The 20,768-nt window shown below is 44.5% G+C and overlaps 1 protein-coding gene across 2 annotated transcripts in view; it reads right to left on the bottom strand.

Moving 5' to 3' along the window:
- plce1 (phospholipase C, epsilon 1) overlaps positions 1-20,768 on the bottom strand; it is a 371,927-nt gene that overhangs the window by 344,376 nt on the left and 6,783 nt on the right. For both annotated transcript variants that reach the window (XM_068002466.1, XM_068002467.1), the window contains exon 2: positions 9,695-9,816. The gene's annotated coding sequence lies outside the window, so the exon portion shown is untranslated. The remainder of the gene's footprint in view (positions 1-9,694; positions 9,817-20,768) is intronic.

Below are 20,768 nucleotides of genomic sequence, written 5' to 3'. Positions count from 1 at the left end.
ATAAATAAAAAAAACATGAGAAATAAGTTTCCAAACAACAGAATAGAAGTAGCACAGAAAGACTTAGAAAGAGACCCTCATAGTAATATTAGGCTCATCACTTTGTATGTCAGGACAATGTGGCAAAGAATTTAAAACACATTAGAGTAGGAGGATTTATGGCACAACACTAAAATACAACTCTATAAAGTTATGCTAAGGCTTTACAATGCACTTTACAAACCACACTTAGAATATTGCATTTGGTTTTGAGAATCACACCTCAAAATGGAATAATTGCATTAAAAAAAGGTAGAGAATAAATTTCCCTGTTTTAACTCCCATTGTGATCTCCTGCATGTTGCAAAAGGAAAATTTGTTTGTGAAAAATAACCCACAGAAATGAATCAAAAGCACAGTATTAGAACCTGCTTCGAGCACTAAATCCCTATGAATATCAGTACAAGACGCACAGATAAATATGAGATCACATTCACTAATACAATATGTTCAGTTTGTCATTGTTTAAATGAGTATTGCTTTCACTAGCTGACTGGCCTATTTTTCCCTCAGATCCAAAGTGTACTAAAAATAATGGAAACTTCTTTGGAATTGAAGGGTCAAAGTCAATTAATTTCATTGGCATATTGATCCCATTCAATCTGGGAGGAGCAGAACATACTCTGAAACAGGTAATAACTACCGATTGTTTAATACACAAATAATCTCTACACAGCAAATAACCTACAGTATTTTTAATTTCTGGCAGCATTGGAGAATGTTTTGAAAGTGAAGTGGAATAATTTCCCTCACCCCCCAAAAATGATACACTTTGTTAATTTTGTGGAGTTTCTGTTTCAGCAGGCTAGGGTGCATTCAGGGTCAGGTTACAAAAGTCACCTTAACCTGCAAATGTAAAAACAATTCTTTATAAAGACACCTAGGTGCAAAGCCAAAGCTTATAGTGCAGGACACCATCAAGCTGAAAAACAGCAGGATAAATCAAAAAGCAATGATGAAGTGGCTCCATTCTACTACATACATAAGAACATAAGAAATAGGAGCGGGAGTAGGCCATACAGCCCCTCGAGCCTGCTCCGCCATTCAATAAGATCATGGCTGATCTTTGACCTCAACTCCACTTTCCCACTCTATCCCCATATCCCTTGATTCTCTTAGAGTCCAAACATCTATCGATCTCAATTCTGAATATACTCAATGACTGAGCATCCACAGCCCTCTAGGATAGAGAATTCCAAAGATTCACAACCCTCTGAATGAAGACATTTTTCCTCATCTTGGTCCTAAATGGCCAACCCCTTATCTTGAGACTATGACCCCTAGTTCTAGACTGTCCAGCCAGGGGAAACAGCCTCTCAGCATCTACCAAGTTAATCCCTCTAAGAATTTTATATGTTTCAATGAGATCACCTCTCATTCTTCTAAACTCCGGAGAATATAGGCCCATTTTATTCAGTCTCTCCTCATTGGTTCCTGGGATGAGAGGGTTGTCCAATCTAGTGAACCTTCATTGCACTCCCTCGAAGGCAAGTATATCCTTCCTTAGGTAAGGAAATCAAAACTGTACACAGTACTCCAGGTGTGGTCTCACCGGAGCCCTATATAACTGCAGCAAGAGCTCCTTACTCTTATACTCCAACCCCCTTGCAATAAAGGCTAACATACCATTTGCCTTCCTAATTGCTTGCTGTACCTGCATGTTAACTTTGTGATTTGTGTACAAGAACACCCAAATCCCTCTAAATACCAACATTTCTTTGGCTCTTCGTGTTTGCTGCGCTAAATCTAAGAGTTAACCCAATTAAAACAGATTTACGCCTACTAACCAGCTAAACTGTGCTTTCAATCTAAACTACCAAATTGAGCTTTAATACTGGCTGTACTACACTTCAATGCAGCAGGTTATGTGCAATATATTAATACAGCCTTGCTGGCCTGTCATTTCTAAAGCTCTCCCAATTTCTCAGCTGGTTATGGCAGTGAGTAGCTGAGTCCTACTAGTCAGACAGAACCAGAAAAGATGATATTGCAGTTGCTGGAAATCTGAAAACAAATACCGAAAAAGTTGGAATACTCAACAGGTCAGGCAGCATCTGTGGAAAAACAGAAGTCAGTTGACATTTCAAGTCTTAAGACCCTTCCGATCCAGAGAAAGGGTCTTAACGCCTGAAACTTTTAAGACCTGAAACGTCAACTGACTTCTGTTTTTCCACAGTTGCTGCCTGACATGCTGAGTATTTCCAGCTTTTTTCTGTAATTGTTTTCCAGGTTTGATTCCCAGCCTGTGCTGAGTTAGCTGCTTTCAAAGACGGTGGTGTTAGAATTGCTACAATTGGCCTCACTACCATTAGGTTCAGTAGGTTACAGTAGGAAAGTTGGCCAGGAGTACTGGTCCTGATCACAATCCATTGACATGAGAGTGTTGGGTCAGAACTAGGTCAGGCTTGGCATCAGTAAATGTCTCCCCTAAACAACTGCATGGTTCCATTAATCAAATCAGTCATCATGGACAATACAAGTTATGATAAAGGCAATAAAACATTCCTGTTTAAACCAAGATACTCAACTCCTTCAGTTCCTCTAATGTTTTATTTCTAAACAATATTGTGGCAAGTAAAAAAAAAAGTCTTTTGTCAGAATGAACGTCATTAAGACCAATTCTCTGCTCACCCTTCCCTTGCTCATCCTGCCTACAAAACGTGAGACTATCTTCATGCTGTATTTTCTATTTTGTGCCTTAGCCAGACACTCATCCGGCTGTGGTAGGTGGATCGGAGCCTAGGATCACAGAGTTTTGAAGGTATTTATATAATGTAAGCTCATTTGTCGAGTGTCACAAGAGGTGTGAACATTGGCCATTTCAGAGACATGGGCGTGGAGCCAGCTGAAGGTAAAAGTTACGAAAGTTTCGAGCCTCCTAAACCAAATCCGCTCATGTAGACTCAATCCAGCTACCAATCAAAAGTCGCCAGCGTCACCTGATCAATCAATAATTTGATATCATTTGAGAAACCTCCCTCATATGCTATTACAATAACCATGTGAAGTAGGAATGTTGTATTCTGCCAATAGGGTGCATGGCTGATGTTAAGATTGAGGTGCAGATAGCCAGTCTCCTCTAATACTGAGCTTCAAACTGATGAGCATAAAAAGGCAGGGAAAAAAATCTATTTTCTTTCATCCTTTGCTCTGATTAAAAACAAAGTTTATAAGAACAATGTTTGAGTTAAAGAATTAGTTAAACTCAAAGCTACAGGGATACCAAGCAATACTTGAGAAACTGTTGAAGGGCAGAAAACAACGGGGACTTGTTAGAGGAGTTATGTCAGTGCGGGGGAGGTGGGAGTAACGAGGGGGTGTGTTGAAATAGCTACAGATGAAGTTGAAAGAGACCGAGGAATATCAGTAAGCTCAGCAGTCAATGTGGAGCAGCAACCAACAAAGCAAATAGAATGTTGAACTATGTAGCCAAAACAGTAGAATATAAGTCTGAGGAAGTCATAATCAAACGTATAATGCTTTGGTCAGACCACATTTTTCAGGACTGTGTGCAGTTTTAATCACTGCAATGCTGGAGGCAGTGCAGAGAAGAGCCGGGAGGCTGATCCCTAGGGGGTAATTTTAACCCCAAAGAACAAGTGGGTTCGGGGCAGGTGGGAGGTCAAAAATTACAGTTTTTTGAAGTGGCACTACAACCCAGCTCCAACGCGCCACTTGCGGGTTTAACCCAGGCGTTTTTGGATGTGAGCTCGCATCCAAAACCCAGAAGTCTCCCGTCCCCACTTAATGCTGGCAGGCCATCAGCCTACTCTCAATCATCAGCAAAGTGATGGAAGGTGTCGTTGACAGTGCTATCAAGCGGCACTCACTCACCAATAATTTGCTCACCGATGCTCAGTTTGGGTTCCGCCAGGACCACTCGGCTCCAGACCTCATTACAGCCTTGGTCCAAACATGGACAAAAGAGCTGAATTCCAAAGGTGAGGTGAGAGTAACTGCCGTTGACATTAAGGCAGCATTTGATCGAGTGTGGCACCAAGGAGCCCTGGTAAAATTGAAATCAATGGGAATCGCGGGGAAAACTCTCCAGTGGCTGGAATCATACCTAGCACAAAAAGATGGTAGTGGTTGTTGGAGGCCAATCATCTCAGCCCCATGACATTGCTGCAGGAGTTCCTCAGGGCAGTGTCCTAGGCCCAACCATCTTCAGCTGCTTCATCAATGACCTTCCCTCCATCATAAGGTCAGAAATGGGTATGTACGTTGATGACTGCACAGTGTTCGGTTCCATTCACAACCCCTCAGATAATGAAGCAGTCCGTGCCCGCATGCAGCAAGACCTGGACAACATCCAGGCTTGGGCTCATAAGTGGCAAGTAACATTCACGCCAGACATGTGCCAGGCAATGACCATCTCCAACAAGAGAGAGTCTAACCACCTCCCCTTGACATTCAACGGCATTACCATCGCCGAATCCCCCACAATCAACATCCTGGGGGTCACCATTGACCAGAAACTTAACTGGACCAGCCACATAAATACTGTGGTGACAAGAGCAGGCCAGAGGCTGGGTATTCTGCAGCAAGTGACTCACCTCCTGACTCCACAAAGCCTTTCCACCATCTACAAGGCACAAGTCAGGAGTGTGATGGAATACTCTCCACTTGCCTAGATGAGTGCAGCTCCAACAACACTCAAGAAGCTCAACAGCATCCAGGATAAAGCAGCCAGCTTGACTAGCACCCCATCCACCACCCTAAACATTCACTCCCTTCACCACCGGCGCGCTATGGCTACAGTGTATACCATCAAGATGCACTGCAGCAACTTGCCAAGGCTTCTTCGACAGCACCTCCCACACCCGTGACCTCTACCACCTAGAAGAACAAGGGCAGCAGGCACTTGGGAACAACACCACCTGCACGTTCCCCTCCAAGTCACTCACCATCCCGACTTGGAAATATATCGCCGTTCCTTCATCGTCGCTGGGTCAAAATCCTGGAACTCCCTTCCTAACAGTGGGAGAACCTTCACCACACGGACTGCAGCGGTTCAAGAAGGCCCACATCCCATGAATGAATTTAAAAAAGGCGGCTTGTTAAAGGAGCAATGCACCTCTGTGATAGTTGAGGCACTTAATTGTATTAGAAAGGTAAGATGAATTTAACCTTACCTGCACAGATTGCCCATTGCTTCTGATTCTAGTCAGGTGAAAGCAGGCAAGAAGGGCTGGATCCATGAGGTGAGTGGATCTTGCTTCTCCTGGCCCAACAAGCTCACCCGGCGCGATTGGACCCCTGCAATTGGCTGATCTCCTCCCCCCCCCGGCCAATGGTGGTCCCTGCCCCTGATGGTGGACTCCGCCCCTGATGGTGGACTCCGCCCCCGATGGTTGAGAAACCTCCCCCCCTCCCCCCACGATGGCTGAGACTACCTCCCTACCTCCGATCTTCTGGCGACTTCCGACTCCTCCCGAACTCCAATCTTCCGACGACCTCCAACTCCTCCCAACTTCTGATTTTCTGGCCACCCGATCACCTCCCGGCCCGCAATTTGCTCCACTCCACCACTCCCTCCCTCCATGATGGCCTCCACGGCCATCCCCCGCCCGATGTCCTCCAAGGCCAATGATCTCTTTCCCCCACCCCCCCACTCTGATTCCTGCCCGACAGCCAGCCAGCTTGTCAATCAGGTTCACTGCCAGGCGCAAAACCCAGAAGTAACATTTACAATCGCGACCCGCTAACTTTACTTCCGGATTTCGTTTCCAATTATCTTCCCCCCCATCCCACTCCCTTCTCGGCTCCACGCTAAAATCAGGTCCCTACTGTCAAAAGTCTGATTTATGAGGCAACCTTGGGAGAAATCTAGGCTTTTCAGCCTTGAAAGGAGACATCTGAGAGAAGATCTTATACGGGTATACAAAACAGGAAATGATATGGAAAATCTTCATCTTTAAAATTACTTTGAATTAAATTGCAAAAGTAGGACAAGGAGACACATGTCTAAAACTAGTAAAAGGCAAATTTAGGAGTAATATCAGGAAGTTGTTCATCACACAAAGAGTGATCAACACATGGAAACAGCAAAATGAAATGGACTCCCAAATAGAATAGTGAAGGTAAAAACCTTGCAACCATATCAGAAACAATGGAGGCTGAAATTGGGCAGGTGGGGGTGAGGCAGATTTAGGGTCTTTCTGGATGGATGATACGGTCTTTCTCATCCATAATTATATTGTGATCTTCACAAATCTTTTAGCTGATCTTATTCACTGACCTATATAAGCACTTACTGTGCTACTGATAGGGAAAGGGATTGGCATTCCAAGGCAGAAATTGAGTTACCTGTTCAACTATTCATAAATTTGACCTCGCATTTCACTGATTTTTATGTTTCAGAGATTTAGATTCCAAAGGATCAAACCACATTACAATAAATTTTGTATGCGATTCATTATTCTTAATGGTGCTTTTTAACTTTTTGTAGACTTATTGCTGTACTATGAAATATTACAGCCATAGAATATTGGACCTATTGTTTTAAAGTTTTTTGGGGGGGGTTCTGTTGGAGTGGGAACACTGGTGCACTGTGTTCTGTAAATAATGTTTCCCATAGCAACAGCTCAAAACACATTCGGGCATCCAACAATGGGCTGCAGTTCACACAGCAATAATCGCAAGTCACATGATTTGTCCAGCTGTGTTCTATAATAACTTGTCACAGCAAATTGCTGGAGCTCATTAACTGGTTGAATGTTACTGTGACAACACTCCATTCACCAGCGTCCACTCTAGCAGACTGCAAGAATCGGGATTGTGGCCAATAACCTCTGTTTGACAGATTTTACAGCCCATCACTAGATCAGGAGATAAACACCAACAAATTCACATCGCTGACCACATGACTCAGCATTTCTTAAGTCACTTGTTGTAAAATGAGTTAATCTCTCTGCTAAATGCCCCGCCAGTGGGGTTCTTTAGATTGTCGATATGTAACCGACTCACTGCGAGAAATACAGAATAAGTTGGCATTTTAAAAATGTTTGTACAGTGCAATATTTTAGTCTGACAGCACTTGGAAAACAAATAAATACAAAAACAAAAAGGTCAGTAACTGAGAACTTACACCGTTTAAAACGGCCTCATATTTATGTGATGCACACTTGCAATTTTTTCAACAGAGGCCAATCCCCCGGCGAGTCGAGGCCAAATAAAGTGCAGCAGGGTCAGAGGGAGGGGATAATTGGACCAGGACATGCAGTCTCCATTTTAAAATCATATTATTGCCCGATTTTAATTGGGAGAGGGGAGAGTGTGGTGCATCAGGCTCGCCCCAGCTCACCGAAGTGAGGCCGGGCCATTTGACTCCCAGGCCTTATTTAAATATGATGTGGAGATGCCGGTGATGGACTGGGGTTGACAATTGTAAACAATTTTACAACACCAAGTTATAGTCCAGCAATTTTATTTTAAATTCACAAGCTTTCGGAGAGTTTCTCCTTCCTCAGGCAAATGTTTTTCCTCAGACAAAACATTTGCCTGAGGAAGGAGAAACTCTCCGAAAGCTTGTGAATTTAAAATAAAATTGCTGGACTATAACTTGGTGTTGTAAAATTGTTTACAATTATTTAAATATACCAGGCCCAACTCCCAGCCTAACCCAGCGTCAATAACACCAGGCCGGCAGACGGGAGTACACAGGAGAGGACTAGAGGGAATGATCCCCGGCTGTCAGGTATATGCCGAGAGGGGTTGGCAATGGTGATCGGAGGGAGGGAAGCCCGGGGCCCTATGATTCCTTGTGGGGTCCAGAGGAGCTCCTCCTGGCAACAAGGCCACCCTTTACAAAAAAAACACTTCCTTACCTTCTCGGCCCTCTTTCACGGCCGTCTTGATAAGGCCGGCACTGGGCACTGAGCGTTAAAATAACATCGGGGCCTGAATGATGTCATTAGACCCTGACTTTTGTATTTCCATGAGGCCCTCGTTAGCTGGCCAGAATGTGCCTGATAAGATGGCACCTGGTGCGAGGTAAACAAGTGCACGCTGCACCCAGTGGGCCCTCTAAATTGCATTGGGGTTCTATGTACATCATAGGGTGCAGATTTGCATAGATTAATGAGGCTCCCACCCGATTCAAGCATGACTTAAAATGGCAGTGGAGCAGGAACGGGCAGTAAATCAGCCACCTCAATTTTAACTCTGCTACAACCCCATTTCCGGCAGGCAGAGGGCATTAAAATAGTTTCTAATGCGTTTTCTATACTGTTGTACACAAATTCTATAAATTAAATTCAAGGCTAATTCACATTTAGAAATCTATTACTAATCCGTGCCTTCTGCAGAACTGCTATCAGCATAATGATCGAGCCATTTCGATCAAAAAATATTAACATATATTTTTCTATATTATTATTAAATCAGTACATGCAGCATGCATTTCTTGTCCATCATACTTCTCTCGTACTTTCTGTTTTACTTTTGAAAAGTATACAAAGAAATACTTCAACACAAAATACCAGATCCAGAATGTCTGCAACCTCTTAGTGGATCTCTGTATGGAGTCATCCAATGTTTACAAACAATTAGATTTTGTAGCCTTAAAAAGACACATGCTTACACTTTAAAAGAATAATACCTTGTGTTTTGCAAAGTAGAACTTTCCTGTCATTTCTGACTTACATATGTGTTACTAATGTTATACAAACTTTAATTATATGCACACGTTCTGCCTGCCACAATTCATATAGATGTCACACACCATCTAAATTCTGTCACACTTTTGCTTGATTTACTCAATCATAAAACAGATAGCATTATTTAGACAAAATGCCTCCCGCCGCCCACCTGCTTGATCGCTGGCTCCTGGCCCCTCAAGAGATGTGGTGGCCACATTATAATCGTGTTCGCTCTTCTCCAGCACCTCTGACTCAATCGCCATCTGGCCGCGATCAACCAACCCCCCTCCCCTCCCCCTACCCCGGCCGGCGAACTAAGTGGCCCGAAATTCATGTGCTGAATGGGCGAGTTGCCTGTGAGCTATATAGAAAAAAATAGGCTCTTACCATGTGATTACCGATACTTCATGCAACACGTTGAACCAACAATGGAAGAAAATATGGAAAAAATCAAGGAGAACTAGGACGTCACTAGAATAATCAAATATCTCTAGCAGTTCAAGAATATTAAAGACACAGTTCACAGATTAAATGGAAGATAATGAAGGGTTATCTTCTCTAGACTTATTAACAGTCAGGAAATCACGTTGCTGCTGCACCTCAGCATTTGGCATCTGTCCAAAAAAGTCAACATAGAATCCCACACACTGATTCTCCTGCCTGCCGATAGTGAAGCCTAGATTTTTCCAGTTGGTGTTATTTTAACACCAGTGACATCCCAATGGTTCATCGTCGGCATTAAAATAATACTGACCAGAAAATCTAGGCTACATTGTTGTCACCTGGACCTATGCCCTCGTGCACAGATGTTCAGCTCAGTTAACCATTACCTCTTGAACAAGGGTGCTGAAGCAGTAACCATACTGTGCGAATATGCACCTCGATTTCCTCTGACTTATATTCTATTGTTTTGGCATTTGTTGAGTACGTGTGAAGATCATTTTTCCTGCTGAAGTGCAATATTTTATATTTCTCTGTATTGAATTTCATCTGCCATTGCTCTGCCCACTTACATATTTTATCCAACTCCTTCTTTAATTTCTGAGTTGTCTCCTCTGGTTCCATTTCTCCTCCACTTTTGGTATCATCTGCACATTTGACCAATTTGCTTTGCGTTTCTGAATCCAAGTCACTGCTGTAAATTAAACATACAAACGAAAATGACGAGCAGGAAAAGACCAGCTGGTACATCAAGCCTGCCCCACACTCAAGATGCCTGGAGCATTATGACTAGCCACTTCATACCCACTCCCCCTCACCCTCCCGCAGCCTTGTAATCTCCTGGGAGAAGCAAAAAAAAAAAACAGAAAGAAACCCAGGGCCAAAGAGGGAAGAAAATCTGGAAAATTCCTCTCCAACCCCTCAGCCGATCGAAACCAGTCCAGAAGTCCACATTGACCATGCTTACATTAACTCTTAAAACACTAATGGCCCCAACACAGAGTGCTGGAGCGCCCCGCTCAATAATTTCCCCTCCACCCTGACAAAACTCCGGTAACTGGTACCCGTTGTTTTCTATCCCTCAGCCAGTTTCTCATCCATTCCCAAGATTTACCACGAATCCTTACAGCTTTGAACTTAAGTAATAGACTTCTGTGTGGAAGCCTATGACAGTGAATGGAAGCCTAAATGTTTTACTCAATAAAAAAAATGCAATGAAACTAAATCCTCCAAAAACATTGCAACACCAGTCTTTTATTTTACCTCCACAAATCTGTGCATCACAATAAAGATACAAAAGATGAAATATTCACCACATTCAGAGTGTGGAAGTGAGACAGCTGAAAACTCGGCCACCAAAAAGGTACAGTGGACAGAGGGGAAAATGCAAAGAAGGCCAGAGTTGTAAGACTGGAGGGCATATGCAGGAACATAGAGCTGGAAGTTACAGAGTCCAGGAGGAGCAAGGCCATGGAGAAAATGAGAGAAGAAGGAAAGATTTTGGAATCAATGGGTTGGCAGATAGCAAGCGAGTGAAAGTTGGTGAGGACAGGGTTGATAGGAGAGCAGGAATTAATTTGGGGTAAGATATCGATTGGTGGAGATTTGGACAAGTTGCAATTTTTGAAGGGTGGAACTCAGGAGGACATTGGAGCAATGGAAGCTGGAATTGACAAGGGAGTGGATAAGGGTTACAGTGCCAATTGAGGGGAGGGTCAGAGTTGGTTAATGTTGCAGAAGTAGAAAAGGGCATTTGAGGTGATGGTTAGGGTGTGCAGTTTGAAGTTCAGCTCATGATACAGCAATAACTGCTTTTCTGAAATTCCACATATGAATTCTGATGGGTATATAGGTCAAAGAAAAAAAACTACCGTATCTTATTGGCTCAATATCTACCACACCCAAGGCTCATGGGATATTAGCTCCCAATTCATCAGACTTGTAAGACAGCTTGTACATTAGGTTAATGCTGAACCAAAATAATCAGATTTGACAGTGAATTAACTCACTCTTTTCAATTTTCCCCTTATGGCAGCAAAACCATTCTATTACCACATAGGCTGGGGCTTCACCTTCTCAAAGGAGCGTGCGCAAGAACTACCACACTTTCAGCATGAGCACCACCACCCAACAGTTGAGACTTCTAATTTCAGGCCGTTCAAAGCTCAGTCTAGATGGACGTTTCTCAAATGAGCATCCTTACTAGACAGAAGATATGATCAGAATGCAGTGGAGAGTAGAAAAACGAGAAAGACAGGTAAAAGAAACGCTCAATTGGGAAAGAGGAAAGGCAGGAGAGATGAAGTAAGCTCTCCACACCCATTTCATACAGGACCCACTCCAATGTACAAACCACAGAGCAGCAAATGAATGGTCACTGGCACCAAAGAAATGCACATAACACGACAAAATATTCCTGAAGAAGAGAAATCAGTATGAAAATATTCAAGACAATCACTGGCGGCTAAGTGATTTTCTGGCCATTAATTTTGGACGAGACGTTAAACAAAGGCCCTGTCTGCCTTATTAGGTGGACGTAAAAGATCCCATAGCACTATTCGAAGAAAGCAGGGGAGTTCTCCCCGGTGTCCTGGCCAATATTTATCCATCAACCAGCACATCTGGTCGTCATTTCTGTTTGTGGGATCTTGCTGTGCGCAAATTGGCCAAGTTTCCTACATTACAACAGTGAGCACACTTCAAAAGGTACTTCATTGGCTGTAGAACACTTTGTGACATCCTGAGGTTGCAAAAAACACTTTTTCTTTAAATGGAAAATCAGAGGTGGGAGTTTGCAATTTGGCTATGTGCAGCAGGAGTGCAGAAGCAGAACGTTCACCCTCAAGTTCCCCTGGCACTGTGACCCGCAGCTACACTAACCTGAGCGTGTTTGATCACAGAAACATTGAGATCCCTCAAGAATAAAACAGTAAACAAAACAAAAAAAAAATCATTGATCAAAGGTTCCAACAAAGCCAGACATACAACAATAAGTGTATTAACATAATGAGACAAATCTCACACAGAAACAATGATCAAAGTCACTTCAAAACAAAAGTAGCCGCAAGAAAAATATGGTACTGCAGCCAAGCTTGTGACAATGAATCATACGCCTCTTGCTGTAAAAAGCTGTCAAATACATTAATGTCACCCTTCCCACCCCACTTCATTTTAGTAAATCCTTTCAAGGGGTTTCTCCAGCCTGATTAGAACTGGCACAATGAAGGGTCCCATCTGAAATGCCAACCTATCTTTCTCTTTCACACGCTGACTCACCTTGTGTGCTTCTCCAACACTTCCTGTGGTTTTTTAAATTTCAGATACAGTTTTTTTTCTTATCACAAATGAATATCTCCATCTATCAGTTTACAACTCCCAGTGATGCAGCTGCAGAGTGAGTCCACACCAAGCTCACCGCCTGAATTTTACTCTGTGTTGCTACGTGCCTCAAAGATTACTGAAGAAAATAATTATTTTGAAATTATGGACAATCCTCAGGAGTACAAAAAAAATCTTACCAGTTTTTTAAAAATGTGAATATCATTTAACTTGAATACATCAGCTTTAAAATTCTAATCTTTGTTGTTTAAAAGAAATTAGATATATAAGGACACGGTCAGAAATGTCCTTTTCTGTGATCGAGACCATAGGAGGAGAGGACATGGGAGATAGCAAGTTTGAGGGGGTGACCGCAAATACAGGTAGGTGGGTTTATACGGAGCGAGAGGCTTAGGGCAGACACAAGGGCAGTGAATTCAGAGGAGAGAGGGCAAGGGAAACTGATATGAAGACTGAAATCACCAGGGATGAGGAGTTGCTCAGTGCAGAAGTTCTGAGGGAGGAAAGGAGGGAGGATATCGCAATGAGAAACTTGGATTGGGGCTTGGGGACAGTAGACAACAGGGATTTTGAAAGGAGAGGCAAGAGGAGTGGAACGAAGTAAGATGTTCAAAAGGAGGAGGAGGAGGGCGGTGACCAAGGTGTGATTTGGGCAGGTCAGGTGGTGAACATATAGCCAGGCAGGGAAGCTTTAGCAAGGGGCAAGGTGTTGCCACCCTTGAGCCAAGTTTCAGTCAAAGCCAGCAGGTTCAATGCAGTCATCCACAATAAGGTGATGGATGGCAAGGACTTTGTTCATCAAGTGTCTTGATAGGCTCTTTGGGGAATGTCATGAGAGGCAGAAGGTAGCCGTGTTGAAGGGCAGGTGATGATCAAGTCTGGGATGGCAGCAGGAGTAAGAAGGCAGAGGAGTAGTGATGGGTTGGGGTAGAGATTGGAGGGAGGGTAAAGTACTGAGAATGGAGAAATGAAAAGTGGCAATGAGGGTGACAGAAAAGGAATGGATATAGAAGAGAAGGGCTCAAGAGGGGCTAAGAGAAAAGAGAAAGGGAGATATAAGTAATTGGTTCAGGTCCTGAGAGGCAGCCAAAATGCACGTGTGAATGGATCAGGCATTCTTTGTTTTGTTTTAGATTCTCCACTTCAATTTCCATCCTTAACTATTCCTCCTCTGAAGGGGATGACTCGTCCCGGGATGCAGTTCCATGGGTGCCAACGCTATTCACTAACTTGCCCAACATCTACAAACGCATACTTCCAGCATCGATCAGTGGGCAGCAAAACAGCAGTGAAAACCTGGATTTTTTTTTTCCCTCCCTGTAGACACTGAGGCCAATTGTAGCTGAGACTGACCAGTTCAGAACACAACTGGGATTCAACCTGGGACCTTGGTTTGTATAACTTAGTGTCACATCACATTATACATTTATATCCATTGAGCTACCAGGCACCCTGGGTACGTATGTAAAGATTCTAAATCAATAGCTTACCATTTTTAGTAAATTTAGCAACATTTTTTGCCTAAATAGTAAGGGCGCTAAATTGGGCCATGTAGTGCCGAAACAACAGGCGCTACACAGCCTCTCTGACATCCAAGATGGCGTCTTGGATGCGCACACACGTTTCCAAAGTGACGTGCGCCAAACGCCATCTTGGTATAGGAGTTTGCGCAGGCGCAGATAATGAACACTGGAATCATGTAAAGTAGGGAGAAAATGGCTTCAGAGTGCAACGCTGATTTAAAGTGATAAGTCCCAAAAGTCCCTAATGCTCAACTCAACGCACAGTCTTAACCGCAACCATCTGAACGTGTCTTAGAGAGTCTGGAGGACCCCCCAGCAGTGCTATTTAAAGGGACCATGCAGGATTTACAGGTTAGTGGCTGAATTATTGCTTCTGGCTGCCGAGACACTTGTAACTGTTTTTGGAGGTCTCCTAGACTTGGACACGGGGATATATCCTAACATTTAGAGCCAGGGCGTGCAGGAGTGAAGTTAGGAAATGCTTCTACACGCAAAGGGTGGGAGACATCTAGAATGTTCTTCTGCAGACAACAGTTGATGCTAGCTCACTTGTGAATGTTAAATCGGAGATTGATAGATTTCTGTGAACCAAGAGTATTAAGGGTTATGGGGCTAAGGCGGGTATATGGAGTTAGGTCACGGGTCCAGCATGATCTCATTGAATGGCGGAACAGGCTTGAGGGGCTAAATGCCACCGCCACTTGCTGCCTCCTGATATGGGCCACCTTCTCCTGCAAGAAAGCGGGAGGTGTCTGGGTGATGTGCCCGTCATGGTTGAATAGCTGCCGGTGTGTGTGGCCTGTCTGTTGTGGGTGGGCGGCTTGCAACAGTGGTAATGTGAGAGGAAGCATCTGGTTGGAAGAGTTGAGTACTGATGGAAAGAGTTTGTTGGTAGGTGAGTGATGGGGGGTGTAGAGCGTGGAGCAGTGGATGCGGCTAGTGGTGTAGTTGGTAGGAGACGCCACTTGACAGTTGACCTCACTCACCTTGACCGCTCATGTCAAAGCATTGAACTTCTTCCTGCACTGCATCCATGTTCATGAAGCTGTGTGCCTGGCATTGACTTTGTCCCCCGCTGCCTCTTGGATATATGTCTGGAGGGCCTCTTACGCCCCCCGCAGATATATGTCGTCCCTCCTTCGGTCCACCTCTTGCACAAGGTCTCTAATGCATCAGCAGAGAACCTTGGTGCACGCACTCTCACAGGCCTGGTACCAACTCAGATCGGTAGATTGGTGAGGTCTGGCGTGCAGATTGGAGGATGTGGGATTTAGTACTGCGCAACCTTTATGCAATGTTTTAACATAACTCATCAGTGTGTAAACATAGGGATGGGACCTGCATCCGTGTTTTACGTGTGCAACTCTGATCTCCGTTCAGACTCCGTGCAGACAGCAGGCTGTTATTTTTAGCAAATAACAGATGCCAGCTACGAAACATCCTCCCTTTAAGAGATTGTGCTCTCCCTGCTGGTGGAAAGTATGAATTGCATTGATGCCATGTGCAAGGCCCGGAACGTAATGCTGATTGCAAGTTAGTAATCGGGCTGGCCGAAACTCGGGTCCTGCCTTCGCATGGGTCATTGGGCGCGGGGTAATAGCGCATTACACTACCCGCGCCCAAAAACAGCCCTTATCCAACTTTTCCCCCTAAGTTTTGTGATTGCAAAAACAGAACTCTTTTCATGTGGTGTGGACTGGGCATTACTTAGTTCTAGACAAAGCAGCCCCATTACTTCAGACAATCTCAGCTCCATTCCAAGATTCAAGACTTAAGAGTAACCATTCCAGCAGCTCTTTTCAGAAGCTAATGTGCCACAATGTGATCTAAGCTGCCATATAGAGAAAGCAGGCCTGCAGGTCAGCTTCCAGCTCAGGTGATTCTTGCTAAGAAAGGCTGCATTAGCCATCAAAATAGATTCCCACATGTTCTTGAAAAAGTCTACACCATCTAACAGGCCTCATCTTCAGTTTTCACTTCACTTTGACTATTAACAACATAAAAGGGCTCCGAGGTTCCATGGCCGACATTGCGCTAGAATTGTGCCCACTGATGCCCTTCCCCACCGGAGATTGTGGGGTCACTAGGAAGGTAGCAGATTTGCACGAGGCAGGTGGGCGCAAGTGCCACTTTGGACACAGCTTTGCCACCTGCCTGTCCGATGCACCTGGAAACCCAGATGCCTGCCTCCTTCCAAACCCTGATTGGCCCCTAAGCAAGGGGACCAATCCAGAAATTTTAAAGAAAATGTCCTCTTCAGGTGTCCAGGCCATTTGCCGGGCGTGGATCTCACCTGACTGATGCAGCTTACGTGCGCACATGTGGAGGCCAGTATGTCTCACCTCAATTGGTGTACCAACCAGGTTCTCTTTCATGGCCAAGTCTGGGAATTCCTGGCAAAGGCAGTCTCGGCCCTTGGCTCCAACCCAGCCCGTTATTTGCCTTGAAAAGGATGGACAGAATTTCCGTACCTTACAAGGCTCTTCAGATTGCCACCATTTCTGGGAGTTTCGGATGTTGCCCGGCTTTCACGGGGATTCCTCTGATGTCCTGTCACAGTTATAGCGGAGACTGATGAAATTCCTTTGGGCTTCAAAGGCCAAGAAGAATGCAAGAATAGGCATCCGGCCTATTGAGTGACCCATTCACATTAGACCTCACGGAGTGGCTTACGTCAGCAAAATTGGGGTATCTGCACAGGCAGTGTGTACAAAACGGGCAGTAAAAGGCAAATAACATTAAATAATGATTGTATATTGTCAGGGAAAATCTGGATTCCCGCTGCTGTTTGCAGAAATATGGGAGGTGAAATTGGATAGCACCGGCCTGTGAACTGGGCACAGGCAACAATTAAATCAGACGGGCGAGCAGCGGGCACCTGCTGCTCTTCCTTAGGCAGCTCACGGGCGAAGCCGATGTAAATTTCAGGCCACTGCGTTTTCAGCAGCAGCCCTCAGTTAGAGCCTGGGACCAAGTGGTGTCTGGCAATGGTCTTCGAGACAGCACTTCAGCTCCTCCTGGCTCCAAATTCAGCTAAGTTTTTTTTTGAAAGCTTACCTTTTTGGTGGCGGCCCCCAGCAGTCCCTTTAAGGTCCGTTGGCCAGGCTGCATGTAGACTCGGTTATGGTGCTATCTGCGTTCAGGGCAGTTCAATTTCAGGAAGGGGTCCTGAAACTGACCTTAGGCTCCCGATGCAAAGGGCCCAACGTCTGTTTCAGGCATGATCCTGAGATGCCTATACTTCAGCCTTTACCAGTATTTTTTTTTATTCGTTCACAGGATGTGGGCGTCACTGGCGAGGCCAGCATTTATTGCCCATCCCTAATTGCCCTCGAGAAGGTGGTGGTGAGCCGCCTTCTTGAACCGCTGCAGTCTGTGTGGTGAAGGTTCTCCCACAGTGCTGTTAGGAAGGGAGTTCCAGGATTTTGACCCAGCGACAATGAAGGAACGGCGATATATTTCCAAGTCGGGATGGTGTGTGACTTGGAGGGGAACGTGCAGGTGGTGTTGTTCCGATGCGCCTGCTGCTCTTGTCCTTCTAGGTGGTAGAGGTCGCGGGTTTGGGAGGTGCTGTCGAAGAAGCCTTGGCGAGTTGCTGCAGTGCATCCTGTGGATGGTGCACACTGCAGCCACAGTGCGCCGGTGGTGAAGGGAGTGAATCTTTAGTGTGGTGGATGGGGTGCCAATCAAGCGGGCTGCTTTATCTTGGATGGTGTCGAGCTTCTCGAGTGTTGTTGGAGCTGCACTCATCCATGCAAGTAGAGAGTATTCCATCACACTCCTGACTTAGAGTTATACAGCACGGATAGAGGCCCTTCGGCCCATCGTGTCTGCGCTGGCCATCAAGCCCAGTCTAATCTAATCCCATATTCCAGCATTTGGTCCGTAGCCTTGTATGCTATGGCATTTCAAGTGCTCATCCAAATGCTTCTTGAATGTTGTGAGGGTTCCTGCCTCCACAACCCTCTCAGGCAGTGAGTTCCAGACTCCAACCACCCTCTGGGTGAAAAAGTTCTCTCTCAAATCCCCTCTAAACCTCCCGCCTTTTACCTTGTGCCTTGTAGATGGTGGAAAGGCTTTGGGGAGTCAGGAGGTGAGTCACTCGCCGCAGAATACCCAGCCTCTGACCTGCTCTCGTAGCCACAGTATTTATATGGCTGGTCCAGTTCAGTTTCTGGTCAATGGTGACCCCCAGGATGTTGATGGTGGGGGATTCGGCGATGGTAATGCCGTTGAATGTCAAGGGGAGGTGGTTAGACTCTCTCTTGTTGGAGATGGTCATTGCCTGGCACTTATCTGGCGCGAATGTTACTTGCCACTTATGAGCCCAAGCCTGGATGTTGTCCAGGTCTTGCTGCATGCGGGCTCGGACTGCTTCATTATCTGAGGGGTTGCGAATGGAACTGAACACTGTGCAGTCATCAGCGAACATCCCCATTTCTGACCTTATGATGGAGGGAAGGTCATTGATGAAGCAGCTGAAGATGGTTGGGCCTAGGACACTGCCCTAGTATAGCGGGTGGCGCACTTTCGAGCAAAATGCATGCACACATGCTGTCCACACATTGGATGCTTTGGCGCCCGTTTTACACCTATAAAACAGGTGTGACGTCAACTAATTTTTAGGCCATTGTTTCTGCCAAGTCCACAATTTACACACGCACAAGCCCAGACCAAGATTGAAAAGAACCTGCAAGCCCAGACGAAAACTCAATAACAAGTATGACCAACAAGCCCAAGCTTAACGTTAAAGGTCAGGTTGACACTCAAATGGCAAAATCAAACAAGTCCAGGCCAAGACTTAATGCAAAACGTAACACCTCATAACACAGTTACACTGTTCTAAAATCAGTTTCAATTTTTCTTTTCATCAATCAGCTGGCAGCCAAGCCTCCTCCACAGCCCTGGCTAGAAGCCACAATTTACCCTATGAATTGCACAAATTCACAAGTTAATGGGATATAGGTCACAATTCATCAAGGGGTGACTGTAATAAGAAGCACATCCACCTTTAGTAATATTCTAAAGTTTAATTTACGCACATCTCTAAGTTGTGCTGATGCTGTACCTCACCAAGGAAGCCATAGATGAATAATACCATCTCCTAGAACCAGACCTGTAACTGAGGTGCTATATAAATGCAAGTTGTTGTTGTTATTGTAAAACCATGTTGACTGATGTTTACTGGGTTGTTGTTGTATCCTTTTTGTTACAGCCTCCTTGCAGGCAATGGCAGAAGAATTGATGAGATCAGTTGTCAATCTACAGAGCAAAGAATTTTTTCAACACAAAATCTGTCCACTGAGATCATACACTGCAGAGGCAAGTACTGGACGCACCCATTCAGGTTACTGAAGCATCCTCCATTTTGTATCTGACTTCACAAGGTCAAAAATCGCAAAATAACTCAATAGGTCCCATGATGAAGCCACACTTCTGTTTAGCAGCACCCAACCTTTCTTAAGCTGTTCCACGGCCCCTCCCACACCCATGAGATGGTCCCTGCAACATTTGGAGCCATGTCTTCTAATATCACAAACTCTCGAGATGATTTGTTCATGTCTTGAAGGTACGGAGTATAGTGGGGAAGCTTGATGTCAATGCTTTACAAATGCTGAAACACAGTTACACTAAAAGGGTATGCGATGATAATTGTACAAGCCTGGACCATATTAGTCTCCTCCAGCTTGTACATCACTCACACCATATACAGCTTCCCCACCGAAGACTTCCATGATAATATCGTTGAAAGGGGTGAAGTCTGTAGTCTGTGTCTTCTATTGAAGGCAGTTGTTTCCAGTAACGATATAAATAAATAAAATAAATAAAGTCAGCCAAATGAATAAATGTTTTATGCTGTACATTTTAGGCAACAGTTTTGTGGCTTTATGCATAACCTGAATGTAAAGTGCCTTGCCTAGAGGAAGTTTGTGATGATATTTGAGAGCTGATTGAGTGCAGTGTGATTTTTAGATGTTTGTGTAAGTAACTGTATTTGGACTACAATTTCTCTCAGCTACATTGCTCAAGATCACAAGATACTTACAGATGAGGACAGCCATTCAGCCCATCTTAATTAATTCATCCAGAACAGCCAGACACTCCTCCCATTACTGCATGTAATTGTTTCATAAATAATTCCTGGGTTTTTGACTCAAACACTCTGCCCTGAAGTCCAATCCAAGGGCTGATCATTCTGCATGAAGAACCACCTGCAGATATCAGTCCTAAAGTTACCTTTCACTGGTTTGAACCCATGTCCCCTTGTCCTACTCCTGCTGTTTATTTTAAAGTAGTATTCCAGATTAATTATTTCTATGCCGCTTAGTATCTTATATACCTCAACAAGATGACCTATCAGACAACTTTTTTTCCAGGTTGAAAATTGAAGTCTTTCTCAGATCTTAGACCTCTGACACCAAAGGTCAACCATGTGGCTCTTCTCTGCACTGCCTCCAGTGCTTGAGTGCCTCCCTCGTTTCTTGGCAACCAGAACTTGACCTAGTACTCAAGGTGCCCAGAACACTGTACAGTTTGATCATAACTTCCTTAGACTTACTTTCTATTGGCTTTGTTGGTTGCTGCTCTGCATTGGTTGGATATGTTGAGTGTTGAGTCAAAGTCACTGCATTTCTTTCAACCTTATCCTTAGTTATTTCAATACCATTCATGTGTCACCTATTTTTTTGTTCTAATGTGCAATACTTTACACTTGTCTGCATTAAATTCTATCTGTCACTGTTCTGCCCACTAACAATTTGTCCAACTAATTACGTGATTTCTG

This window comes from Heptranchias perlo, chromosome 21 (genome assembly GCF_035084215.1).
Source record: "Heptranchias perlo isolate sHepPer1 chromosome 21, sHepPer1.hap1, whole genome shotgun sequence".
Taxonomy (NCBI): domain Eukaryota; kingdom Metazoa; phylum Chordata; class Chondrichthyes; order Hexanchiformes; family Hexanchidae; genus Heptranchias; species Heptranchias perlo.
This window is presented reverse-complemented; position numbering and strand designations above follow the sequence as displayed.